Raw genomic sequence first — 14,501 nt, 5'->3', positions numbered from 1 at the left:
TGCTTCCCAGAGCTTGTGGCTGTGGCTGGGGACCTTATGTTTGTGGCTGTGGCTGGGGACCTTGGCCGCCCTGCAAGCCGGCCGGGATGCCCTGGTGCTCCTGCACTGGGACCAGCTGCCGGCGGTGCTGACGTCTCTGCCCTGCTCTCCAAGCGGACCCCAGTGCCCCAAGGCCTCCAGGGCTCCATCTCCCCAGAGCGGTGCCCACTAGGGCCTGTACCGCCCAGGCTTCTCTGTGTCCTCTTGAACATCAGCACCCATGAGCAGTGTGCAGATCACACACACAGCCCCGCAGACGCAGGGTCCCTGCGCGGCAAGCTAGATGCCTCCCGTGAGTCCTCTGGGGTCTGTGTGTAAGCCCCAGGCACAGACGAGAGTGTGACCCTCCGCTGGCTGGGTCAGCCCCTACCCCTCCACCCTGTAGTCCTACAGCAGAGCCCCAGATCCATGGCTCAACCCAGCGTACGTGCGTGGTCCATTACCGGCCTGGGGCTGGCCGGCCCCATGCTCTCCCGCCCGCTGCAGGCCCCGGCTACTTGTCCTGCTGGGTCAAAGAGGCCGAGCAGACCGCCTGACCAGGCGTGGTCATCCCTGGGGAGTGGGAACCTCCACAGTGTGGTTCGGTTGGCCAGAATGATTCGTATGATTCCTCCCGGTGGGGAAGAGAACAGCAGAGAGTGTGGGACTGGGGAGGGGGGGGGACGGTCAGAGCCACTTCACCAAGTGCCACAAACCCCTGCCCCGGGGGAGGGCGGGGCCGCTGCCTGGCTGTGCTGTGTCCACTGCCTTGGGGCAGGCGGCAGAATCACCCCGTGGAGGACGTGACTCGGGGGTGATGGCGGTGCTCTGGTCACCCTGAGGAGGGCAGAGGCTCAGGACAACGCCCGGCAGTGTGAACAGGGCACTCCCAGGAAGAGCACAGCTCAGGTTAGAGCCCTCACGGGCAGAGCACGTGGAAGCATTGGATCCCGCAGACCACAACCTCCACCTGCAGCAGGGAAGAGCTGGGAACGGACAGGGAAGGCCCATGCGTAGGAAGAGCACAGCGGCCCTGGGCTCGCCCGGACTGCAGAAGACTGCTCCGCATCCCGGAAGGCCACGAGTGCTGAGGAAAACTGTCCCCCGTTACACATCGCGACGCTTCCTTCACTGGCATTGCCATGGTGGGCCTCACCCTCCCACGCAACGCTCCTGGCCCGCCAGGGCGCCCGTGGGGTGCAGACAGAAACATCGTATCTCTGTGAGAACTCACATGTTGCAGGTCTTGCACGATCAGCCCTGCTGTGCACATGTCTCCGCGGGGGCCGGGAGGATGCGTCTCCCCAAGGAGGTGACACAGCCACTGACGGGCATCCAGCCTCACTCACAGTCCTTTCGCCTTCCTCTCAAACCCAACATGGTGAGTGCTGTCATTTTACCGGGCACAGGGTGGCCACAGGACCCTCAGCTCTGCTTCCTAATTGTCTTGTAGATGCAAGTGGAATAGGGCTACTAGAAGGGTTTGTATTAGAATTGGAATGGGCAACTCATGGGTCACGGGAGTGGTGATTTTACCCCTTTAGGAAAAGAGGGTAAATATCTAATGGATCCAGAAGACCCCATTGTAATTTGGTTCTTTAGATGGCCAGGGCGTGCCCCCAGACACGTTCCTGGGGTGGCGGCTCACCCTCTGACAGGGAGCTACAGCTGGGCAGAGGGGCTGGTGGAAGACCCGCCCTGTGGGGTAGGCAGACACAGAGCTAAGCCCCCAGGAGCCCAGCAACCACCAGGATCACAAGACTTCGCCCAGCCTGGGCTTGCACACCCTTGCACACCTTTCTGAGGGGACCACAGGCCTAGGACCTAGGACCGTGCTAACACAAAGGGGAGCCAGGTTGACTTTGCCCAGTGTGTTCCTGTGGCATGTCCTGGAAGTCTCCGGCCATGTTCTTCCCAGGGATTGGGGCTGCGGTGTGACCGGAGGATGGTCAGACTGTGCTGGTGGCCCCAGAGCAGTGGAGGCCGGGGGTGATGTGACCAAGCATTGCAGCCAGGGACTGGACGGCCCCCACCAGGAAACAGTCCCCCAGCCCTTTCTGAGCCAGTGTTGCCCCTCCTCTCTCTCCTTCTCTCTATCCTGTGCTGTGACGGAGGACCAGCACACTGTACTTTCTTAAGGTGGGCAGTAGGACAGATCCCAGCTCCATATTCAAGCATCTACTTAATCAAACATCTCACACATCCAAAATCCATCCATTCTTTACCAGCCACCCATCTATCCATCCACTTACTTGCCCACTGAGACATTCACCTGTCCATCATCTGTCATCCATCCATGATCTAGCCATCATTTATCTATGCATCTGTTCACCCACTTAAACTTCCATCCATCCACCATCCATCTACCATCCACCCAGCCATCCACCATCCATCTATCTACTCACCCACCCATCTAGACATCCATCAACCACCTATCATCTATGTATCATTCATCCACCCATCCATCTGTTCATCCATTCATCCATCTATCCACTCTCCCACCCACCCAGATATTCATCAACCATCTATCATCTGTTTCATTCATCCACCCATCCATCCATCTATCCACTCTCCCACCCATCCAGATATCCATCAACCATCAATCATCCATGTATCATTCATCCACCCATCCATCTATCCATCCATCTGTCCATCCATCCATCCATCCATCTGTCCATCTATCCATCCACTCTCTTACCTATCCACCCACCCACCAATACATCCATCCATCCATCCATCCACTCTCCCACCCATCCAGATATCCATCAACCATCTATCATCCATGTATCATCCATCCATCCATCCATCCATCCATCCACTCTCCCATCCATCCAGACATTCATCATCTATCTGTCATCCATCCATTGTCTATCCATCCATTAATTATCAAACACCTATCCATATACATCGTCTATGCACCATTCACCCATCCATCCATACACCTATTTAGTCATCCATCCATCCATATGCTGTTCTTTGCTAACCTATCTATCATCCATCTGTCACCCATTTATCCATCACTCATTATCCATCCATCCACCCATCTATCCATCTACTCACTCACCCATCTAGATATCCATCTATCCATCATCTGTCTGTCATCCATCCATGATCTATCCTCTATACATGCATCCACCAATCTAAACATCCATCTACACATCATCTATCATCTACCCACCCATCCATCCATTCACCCATCATTCATCCATCATTCCTCACATCTATCCATCCATCCATTCTCCTATCTATTCATCCATATACACGTAGCTATTAACCTATCCATCATCCATCCATCAATCATCCATCCATACATCACCCACCATTTATCCATCCATCACTCATTATCCATCCATCTACCTACCCATCTATGCATTATCTACCCATCCATCCAAGCATCGCTCCATCCACCAACTATCCACTCATCCATTGTGCACCCATCTATCCATGTGTTAGCCACATCCATCCTCTCTCTATCCATCAGCTTCCATTCGATCCACTCACCCCTCAGACACCCACCATCCACTCATCCATCCATCCATCCACTCATCATCCATCCATCCCTCCACTCACTTACCCAGAAAGCACTCTATACAGTTCCCATGTGATAGACACACATCTTTCCAGGTTACAAAGCAGCAAGCCAGAATTTCTCGACTCATAGAATTTGTATTCCATTGTGTATTTCCAGAAAAGAAATAAAAATGAATAACATTATTAGGGATGTGAGGTGAAAAAAAAAAACTTGTGGAGAGTCAAAGCAATGAGGCAGCGCAGAGGGGGCTTAGAGTTGCAGTTGCTGCGACTTCACCAGGGTTGTCAGCAGGAAGAGGAAGGAGGGAATGGGTGGACAGTGATGAAGGCAGGGTGAATCAAGAGGAACAATCTGACTCAGAGCCCACAAGGACGGTGAAGAGACCAGCGTGGCCAGAGCAGAATCCAGCTGGGGGATCTGTGGCCAGGAAGTGGATAGCAACGAAGATGGAGGGCCTTCAGAGCAGATGGTGATGGAATCAAAAGCAGTGGAGCCAGAGGGAGACAATGGCAGTGGCCCCGGGTGAAGGAAGGGGAAATGGCCGGGGCTGGTCAGCAAGGGAGGTGAGGGCCAGACCATGTCTGTGTTCATTGCGAAGAGACAGCCACGAGACTTTGATGGCCTGTCTTCAGGAAAGTGAGGAAGAGAGCACCGATTGCAGAATGAAGAGTGTGCCTCTGTCTGGACACGTGGATGGGGAGGTGGGGACGGGGCTGACCAGCAGTGGAGGAAGGAGGGTGGGGCTGACCAGCCGTGGAGGGAGGAGGGCGGGGCTGACCAGCAGTGGAGGGAGGAGGGTGGGGCTGACCAGCAGTGGAGGGAGGAGGAAGGCAGGGCTGACCAGCAGTGGAGGGAGGAGGGTGGGGCTGACCAGCCGTGGAGGGAGGAGGGCAGGGCTGACCAGCAGTGGAGGGAGGAGGGCAGGGCTGACCAGCAGTGGAGGGAGGAGGGCAGGGAGCTGGACCCGTTGCTCAGTATAATTTCATTACGTGGTACCCACGGACACAGGATGTGGACCTAGGAGCTTAACGCCCGCACCGGCTGAGAGCAGCATGCGTTTGCTGGACGAGGTCATGTCTCAGCAGAGGTAGACAGCCAGGCCCGGCGAGGGCACAGCTCATCCACAGAGGAAAGGAAAGCCGGACATCCCCTCAGGGAGAGCGACCAAGGTTCTGCCTGTGAGCGGGACCCAATGAGGCAACCTGTCCCCGGGAAATAGTCACGGGTGGAGAACTTGGGTGGGCCGCTGGAGGTCCCCGCAGGTCCCCTCGGGCTCGGTGTGTGAAGGTGCAGTGGCTGGTCTGGGGAGGGCGGCTAGGCCGGCTTTGGGACCAGAGAGGCAAGAGAGAGAGAAGAGCCATCATCACTGGGCTCAGCAGAGATCATGCACTCCCAGAGCGGGCAGAGAAGGCAGAGCGGGGGAAGGGAGCTTGGCTCAGCCCCTGCACAGCTGTGTCTGGAGGCCTCAAAGAACTTCAAAACAACGTGAGAATCGACACACGCCGGGTGTGACCAAAGCAGAGGCTGCCCACAGCCTCAGGCTCTGAGGAGCAGAAACACAGGCCCCGCACTTCAGACGTCACTTAGCTTAAAAATGAGGAGCAGTGAGGGACAACCACTGAACATTAAAAAAATAACAACAGCTAACTTTCAAATCATAAGAAAAGGAAAATGAACGCATGGCAAACAGACACATAAAATAGAAAGGTAAAAAAGTAAACACAAGTATTTCAATGTCCGAGCACTATAAATTCCTACATATGAAATAATAATAATAATAATAGCCTCCAAACCCACCCAAGCATGCACTCGCAGTGTTTTCTAGAAGCACCTAGAAGGTTCCCAGGAGTCAACAGTGCAGAGGTGGCTAGTGGGGAGAGTCGCCAACGGCTAGAGCAGAAATGCAGCTTTGTAGAGCACGGGGTTCAGGCAGACAACGGGGTTCAGGCAGACAGCGGGGTTAAGGACAGCTGCGGGGTTCAGGCAGACAGTGGGGTTCAGGCGGACAGCGGGGTTAAGGACGGCTGCGGGCTCAGACAACAAGACTCAGGCTCCCGCCACAGCACTGGAGTCTGCGCTCCAGCACACCACGCATCCCTGGGAGAGACGCAGTATGCACGCGTGTGGTGAGAAACGGTGAACCTGTTCACACATGGTGGTGGACTGCCACGAGCCATTGATGGGACAAGCACCTAGCACTTATTCTGTCCTTGGTCTGCTTGTAAATAAAGTTTTATTGGTAGCCAGCCACACTTGCTGGTTTTGCTTCTTATCTATGGCTGCTCTGCCACTGAATGAAAGGGCAGAGGACCGTAAGGGAGATCACACATCCTGAAGTGCACCACCGAAGCTGGCGAGCAGCGTCAGTGTGCAGGAGCACCCCGCAAGGCCAGACGCCCTCCCTCCAGTTACACGCTGACCACATCCCCAGCCCCAGAGAAGTCTCAGGACTGCTAAAAAAAAATCAATAACACACAGATCATGTTCTCTGACTGCAATTCGATAAAAATTCATTTCTAAATGATTTGTGGGCAGGAGGAGATAGGCGCATGGAAAGGAGAGCACATTTGAAACTAAAAAAGTAATGAAAATGCTACTTATCACCACCCGAGAGATGCTGTTATAGCCGCACTCCAAAGAAAATTTATACCCTCGTAGTGGCCGTGTTTGACAACGGGAAAAAAATGACAAAACTAATAACTGAAATGTCCTACTCAAAAAAAATTAGAAAAAGAACAAGATAAAGCCAAAGAAAGTAGCAGGGGAAATGGTTTTAATAAATAAGTAGACAGGAGTAAAAATGGGATCTTGGGCGAACCCCAGGCTGGAGTTGGCCCAGGGAGCTTCAGGCCCAGGGCCGGCCTGGTCAGACAAAGAAGGGTCCTGACAGACGTCAATCTCGCAGGTCTTATGACGGGAAACCTCCTGTCTTTGGACCATGAACTTGATAAGAGCTGAGCTCTATATGCCTTCCAAGGCCCCACTGTGGGGGTTGGAGTTGGTCCCCCCCAAAAGAGCTGTGTTGAACACTGCAGAATGCAATCTAATTTGGGAATCATCTCCTATAGGGGAGGCAAAATTAAAAATGAGCTCTCTAGGTCAGGCTACAATCTAGTCAGACTTCTGTTCTGATGAGAAATAGATGAATAAAACTGGAGAGCCGTGGACACAGGGCAGACAAGCCAAGCACAGGAAGTCGGGGGAGCCCCGGCAGGACCCTTCCCCACGGGTTTCCGAGGGAGAGCTGCCAGTGTCTGCCCGCCACAACCACGCAGCAGCGAGCTCCTGATTACTGAAGGCCACGAGTTACAAACCCACCTCATTCTGTCATCCGTGGGGCAGAGCAGGGAGCCCTGGGCAGGTCTACCTGGGAAAGCTGTGGATGGAACAAGGCATACAGAAGGACTGGAAGCTGGGGAGGGCGTGTCCTCCTGACTACCTTCTATGCTCATTGTTTCCTAAGGAGCCGGCCAGCTCACTGACTGCCCCCACCGCCCACCCTGTCCCCTTCTGCAGTGTTGGTCCATGGCAGTGTGGATTGTGCTCCCGACTCCCTCCTAGAAACCCTGCCCCGTCCCCAGCAGGGCCCAGGAGCTAGCAAGAAGTCAGAAATGTTTGTTAAATGAATAATAAAATGATGAACATACATAGATAGGTTCACTATATGGATATAAATGTAGTAATAAATACAAACATTTATTATCAGAGTGTTTTTATTTTTTGAATAGAATACAATAACCATAAAGATCATTTGGTACAACAAGTGTTCAAAATTAGCTAGAAGAACTTATCATGGCAAAATAATGAGAAAGTGCTCAATATACTACACACTTTCTACAAAGTCTTTGTCATTATTAAAAATCTGAAACGGCTTAAAGATAGACACACAAAGAGATAAGTAGACAAGAAAAGGCACAGAAACAAAACTCAATATATTGAAGACTTTTATATGAAACCAAGGAACTCCTTTAATTTAGTGTGAAAATGATAGCTTATCATCCAGACAAAAGAAATAAAGCTCAACTCCCACTTCAAACCATATACAAAAATAAATTAAAATGAGAAAAAGAAATGTCATGGAGTAGCATTTTAAAACTGTATGTACACATTCGAATGTATTTATAGATTAGTCAGAAGTTATCCCCCAAATTAAAATAAAAAAGGAAGTCTAATAACAAAGCTAATTTCCCAGTAGGAAAATAAAGAAAAGGAAGGAAGGGAGAGAAGAGAGAGAAAGGGTGAAGGGCTGAGGAAGAGAGGAAGGGGGGAAGGCAGGGAGGATGGAGGAGGAAGGAGAGAAGGGAAGGAGGCAAGAGAACGGGGAAGAGAAGGGAGGAAGAAGAGAGGAAAGGAGGAAAGGTAACTATTTCTTTGCTGTATCTATAAAAAATAAATCATTAAAAAGACAGTACGCCATTTTCTCTACCCTCAATTCTCCCACCTAATCTTCCTAGGAGGTTGAGACCTCTCGTTCAGTGTACAGGCATCCTGGCTAGGGTCCCAGCTCCCAGCAGGTTGAGCCTGGGGGTCTATCGGGTTTGAGTTCACTCAGGGAGAAGGAGCTGGGTATATTCAGTGTGCGTGCACACACGCACACACAAGTCTGCTTGTGATCTGTGGTCTTCACCTGATCTTCACCCAATCCAAAGCAACAGGTGCACTCAGAGCTCAGCCCTGGGAGCTGTAACAGGTGGAACAGCTTCACTGTGGTCTTGAGCAATGTCTGAGGCTGGCCTTCATCCCGTCACACACACGTCGAGACACAGCTCACTTTCCCCGATGTCCCTCTCCCTGATGGCTGCCACACTGGAGACAAAGAACCCTCTTCCCAAGGCTCCTTTGACAAGCCTGAGGATTTATTTATAATTAGCTCAAGTCCTCTTTCCTTTTGGGGAGGAACTATTGACAGTTCTACAGATCGATACCTTTCCTTTCTAGATTGCGTTGATCAGCACGAAATTATCTCCATCTAGCGACACTTACTTTGATAAAGGACACTTAGCACCCAAGCCCCCGAAACATCAATATGACCTTAGCTTTGATTTTCTCAACTAAAGAGCAGCAGTACTCTGCAGAATAAATTTACCATGTCCAAGCTCATGAATTATTTTACCTTTCTCATCCTTCAGGGAGCTTTTTAAGCATGAACAGAGTTCTTAAATTAACACAATTAAATAGGATATTTCTTAATGTCTTTGTAATCATTTCTGTGTGCAGATAAGTTTTCTAAAAGTATTTCACTAAAAAATTCTTTCACAAAGAAAATCACAGTAAATGCTAGAACACTAGGACCCAGACCTCACACTCACAGTAAACACTAGGATGAAAACCCCAGGGCCCAGCGTTCACACTCACAGTAAATGCCAGAACAAAATCCCAGGACCCAGTGCACACACTCACAGTAAACACTAGGACATGAACCCTGGGACTCAGTGCTCACACTCACAGTAAACATTAGGACTCGAACCCTGGGACTCAGTGCTCACAATCACAGTAAACACTAGGACACGAACCCTGGGACTCAGCGCTCACACTCACAGTAAACACTAGGACAAGAACCCCGGGACTCAGTGCTCACACTCACAGTGAACACTAGGACATGAACCCTGGGACTCAATGCTCACAATCACAATAAACACTAGGACAAGAACCCGGGACTCAGCACTCACAATCACAGAAAACACTACGACAAGAACCCAGAATTCAGAGCTCACACTCACAGTAAAAACTAGGAGAACCCGGGTCTCAGTGCTCAGACTCACAGTAAACACTAGGACACGAACCCCAGGGTCCAGCGCTCACACTTACAGTAAACCCTAGGACACGAAACCCCAGGACTCAGCACTCACACTCACAGTAAACACTAGGACATGAACCCCGAGGCTCAGTCCTCACATTCACAGTAAACACTAGGACAGGAACCCAGGACTGAGCGCTCACACTCACAGTAAACACTAGGACACGAAACACAGGACCTAGTGCTCACAATCACAGTAAACACTAGGACAAGAAAGCAGGACTCAGAGCTCTCACTCACAGTAAACACTAGGACATGAACCCCGGTACTCAGTGTTCACACTCACAGTAAACACTAGGACACAAACCCCAGGACCCAGCTCTCACACTCACAGTAAACACTAGAACACGAACCCCCAGGACTCAGTGCTCACAATCACAGTAAACCCTAGGACACGAAACCCCAGGACTCAGCACTCACACTCACAGTAAACACTAGGACATGAACCCCGAGGTTCAGTCCTCCCATTCACAGTAAACACTAGGACAAGAACCCAGGACTGAGTGCTCACACTCACAGTAAACACTAGGACAAGAACCCAGGACTGAGTGCTCACACTCACAGTAAACACTAGGACACGAACCCCAGGACCTAGGGCTCACACTCACAGTAAACACTAGGACACGAACCCCGGTACTCAGTGTTCACACTCACAGTAAACACTATGACACAAACCCCAGGACCCAGCGCTTACACTCACAGTAAACACTAGGGCACGAACCCCAGGACCTAGTGCTCACAATCACAGTAAACACTTGGGCAAGAAACCCAGGACCCAGCGCTCACAATCATAGTAAACATTAGGACATGAACCCCAGGACTCAGTGCTCACACTCACAGTAAACACTAGGACACGAACCCCGGAACTCAGTGCTCACACTCACAGTAAACACTAGAACAAGAACCCCAGGACCCAGCGCTCACAATCACAGTAAAAACTAGGACAAGAACCCAGGGACTATGCACTCACACTTACAGTAAACACTAGGACACGAACCCCAGGACTCAGTGCTTACACTCACAGTAAACATGAGGACAAGAACCCTGGGACATAGCACGCACAATCACAGTAAACACTAGGACACAAACCACGAGGACTCAGCGCATAAACTCAGTAAACACTAGGACACGAACCCCGAGACTCAGTACTCACATTCACAGTAAACACTAGGAAAAGAACCCGGGACTCAGCGCTCACACTCACAGTAAACACTAGGACACGAACCCCCAGACCTAGTGCTCACAATCACAGTAAATGCTAGGACACGAACCACGGGACTCAGTGCTCACAATCACAGTAAACACTAGGACAAGAACCCAAGACTCAGAGATCACACTCACAGCAAACACTAGGACACGAACCCCGGTACTCAGTGTTCACTCTCACAGTAAACACTAGGACATGAACCCCAGGACTCAGCGCTCACACTCACAGTAAACACTAGAACACGAACCCCCAGGACTCAGTGCTCACACTCACAGTAAACACTAGAACACAAACCCCGAGACTCAGTACTCACAATCACAGTAAACACTAGGACAAGAACCCTGGACTCAGAGCTCACACTCACAGTAAACACTAGGATACGAACTCCGGTACTCAGTACTCACACTCACAGTAAACACCAGGACAAGAATCCCAGGACCCAGCGCTCACAATCACAGTAAATACTAGGAAAAGAACTCCAGGACTCAGCACTCACACTTACAATAAACACTAGGACAGGAACCCCAGGACTCAGTGCTGACACTCACAGTAAACACTAGGACATGAACCCCAGGACTCAGTACTCACACTCACAGTAAACATAAGGACACAAACCCCAGGACCCATTGCTCACACTCACAGTAAACACTTGGACATGAACCCTGGGACTCAGGGCTCATAATCACACTAAACTCTAGGACAACCCTGGGACACAGTGCTCACACTCACAGTAAACACTAGGACACGAATCTCAGAACTCAGTACTCACACTCACAGTAAACACTAGGACAAGAACCCCAAGACCCAGCGCTTACACAGAGTAAACACTAGGACACCAACCCCAAGACTCAGCACTCACAATCACAGTAAACACTAGGACACGAAGCCGGGACTCAGCGCTCACACTCACAGTAAATACTAGAACACGAACCTCAGGACTCAGCACTCACAATCAAAGTAAACACTAGGACACGAAACCCGGGACTCATTACTCACAGTCACAGTAAACACTAAGACAAGAACCACAGGATTCCGTGCTCATACTCACAGTAAACACTAGCCACGAACCCCGGGACCCAGTGCTCACAATCACAGTAAACACTAGGACAAGAAAGCAGGACTCAGCATTCACAATCACAGTAAACACTAGGAGCGAACTCAGGGACCCAGTGCTCACACACAGTAAACACTAGGACACGAATCCCGGGACTCAGCACTCACAATCACAGTAACACTAGGACAAGAACACGGGACTCAGCGCTCACACTTAGTAAAAACTAGAACATGAACCCCAGGTCTCAGTGCTCACAGTCACTGTAAACACTATGACAAGAACCTCGGGACCCAGTGCTCACACTCACAGTAAACACTAGGACACGAACCTCAGGACCCAGCGCTCACACTCACAGTAAACACTAGAACATGAACCCCCAGGACTCAGTGCTCATAATCAGAGTAAACACTAGGACATGAAACCCCAGGACTCAGCGCTCACATTGACAGTAAACACTAGAACATGAACCCCGAGACTCAGTACTCACAATCACAGTAAACACTAGGACAAGAACCCTGGGACTCAGCGCTCACACTCACAGTAAACACTAGGACACAAACCCCGAGACCCCGTGCTCACACTCACAGTAAACACTAGGACAAGAACCCCGGGACTCAGTGCTCACACTCACAATAAACACTAGGAAAAGAACCCCGGGACTCAGCGCTCACACTCACAGTAAACACTAGGATACGAAACCCAGGATGCAGTGCGCACAATCACAGTAAACGCTAGGACACGAACCCCAGGACTCAGCACTCACACTCACAGTAAACACTAGGACATGAACCCCGGGACTCAGCCCTCACAATCACAGGAAACACTAGCACACGAACCCCGGGACTCAGTGCTCAGACTCACAATACAAACTAGGACCCGAACCCTGGAACTCAGCTCTCACACTCACAGTAAACACTACGACAAGAATCCGGGACCCAGTGCTCACATTCACAGTAAACACTAGGTCATGAACCCCGGAACTCAGCGCTCACACTCACAGTAAACACTAGGACACGAACCCCCAGACTGACCGCTCCCACTAACAGTAAACACTAGGACAAGAACCCCGGGACTCAGCACTCACAATCACAGTATATACTAGGACAAGAACCCCGAGTCTCAGTGCTCACACTCCAGTATACACTAGGACAAGAACCCCGGGACTCAGCACTCACAATCACAGTAAACACTAGGATAAGTACCCGGGACTCAGTGCTCACACTCACAGTAAACACTAGGACACGAACCCCGGGACCCAGGGCTCACAATCACAGTAAACACTAGGAAAAAAAACCCGGGACTGAGCGCTCACACTCACAGTAAACACTAAGACACGAACCCCGGGACTCAGCGCTCAAACTCACAGTAAACACTAGGACAGAAACCCGGGACTCAGCATTCACACTCACTGTAAACACTAAGCCATGAACCCCCGGAACTCAGCACTCACAATCACAGTAAACAGTAGGACAAGAACCCTGGGACTCTGCACGAACAATCACAGTTAACACGAGGATAAGAAACCGGGTGTCAGAGCTCACACTCACAGTGAACACTAGGACACTAACCCTGGGACTGAGCGCTCACACTCACAGTAAACACTAGGACCTTAACCCCAGGATCCAGTGCGCACTCTGACAGTAAACACTAGGACCTGAACCCTGGGATTCAGTGCTCACACTCACAGTAAACACTGGGACACGAACACCGGGATTCAGTTCTCACACTGACAGTAAACAATAGGACTCGAACTCTGGGACTCAGCTCTCACACTCACAGTAAACACTTGGACAAGAACCCCGGGACCCAGCGCACACAATCACAGTAAACACTAGGACACAAACCACGAGACCCAGGGCTCACACTCACAGTAAATACTAGGACACTAACCCTGGGACTCAGCTCTCACACTCACAGTAAACACTTGGACACAAACCCCGGGACTCAGTGCTCACAATCACAGTAAACACTATGACAAGAACTCCGGGACTCAGCGCTCACACTCACACTAAACACTAGGACATGAACCCCAGGACCCAGCACTCACACTCAGAGTAAACACTAGGACACCAACACTGAGACTCAGCACTCACAATCACAGTAAACACTACGACAAGAATCCCGGGACTCAGTGCTCACACTCACAATAAACACTAGGAAAAGAACCCCAGGACTCAGCGCTCACACTCACAGTAAAAACTAGGACATGAACCCCAAGACTCAGCGCTCACAATCACAGTAAACACTAGGACAAGAACCCTGGGACCCAGCACTCACACTCACAGTAAACACTAGGACACGAACCCCGAGACTCAGCGCTCACAATCACAGTAAACACTGGGACATGAACCCTGGGAATCAGCGCTCACAATCACAGTAAACACTAGGAGAAGAACCCCGGGACTCAGCACTTACAATCACAGTGAACACTAGGACACGAACCCTGGGAATCAGCGCTCACAATCACAGTAAACACTAGGAGAAGAACCCCGGGACTCAGCACTTACAATCACAGTGAACACTAGGATAAGTACCCGGGACTCAGAGCTCACACTCACAGTAAACACTAGGACACAAGCCCCAGGACTCAGCACTCACAATCACAGTGAACACTAGTTTAAGTACCCGGGAATCAGCACTCACAATCACAGTAAACACTAGGACAAGAACCCCGGGACTCAGCACTCACAATCACAGTAAACACTAGGATAAGTACCTGGGACTCAGAGCTCACAATTACAGTAAACACTAAGACAAGAACCCCGGGACTCACCGCTCACACTTACAGTAAACACTAGGACAAGAACCCGGGACTCTTGTATTTTTCCGGCTTTCTCTGCCCATCTGTGATGAAAATAAAACCAGTTTTGTGCTAGAACACTAACTTAAGGCA

The sequence above is a fragment of the Dipodomys merriami genome, unplaced genomic scaffold (assembly GCF_024711535.1).
Source record: "Dipodomys merriami isolate MVZ:Mamm:240054 unplaced genomic scaffold, mDipMer1.0.p SCAF_55, whole genome shotgun sequence".
Classification (NCBI taxonomy): domain Eukaryota; kingdom Metazoa; phylum Chordata; class Mammalia; order Rodentia; family Heteromyidae; genus Dipodomys; species Dipodomys merriami.
This window is presented reverse-complemented; position numbering follows the sequence as displayed.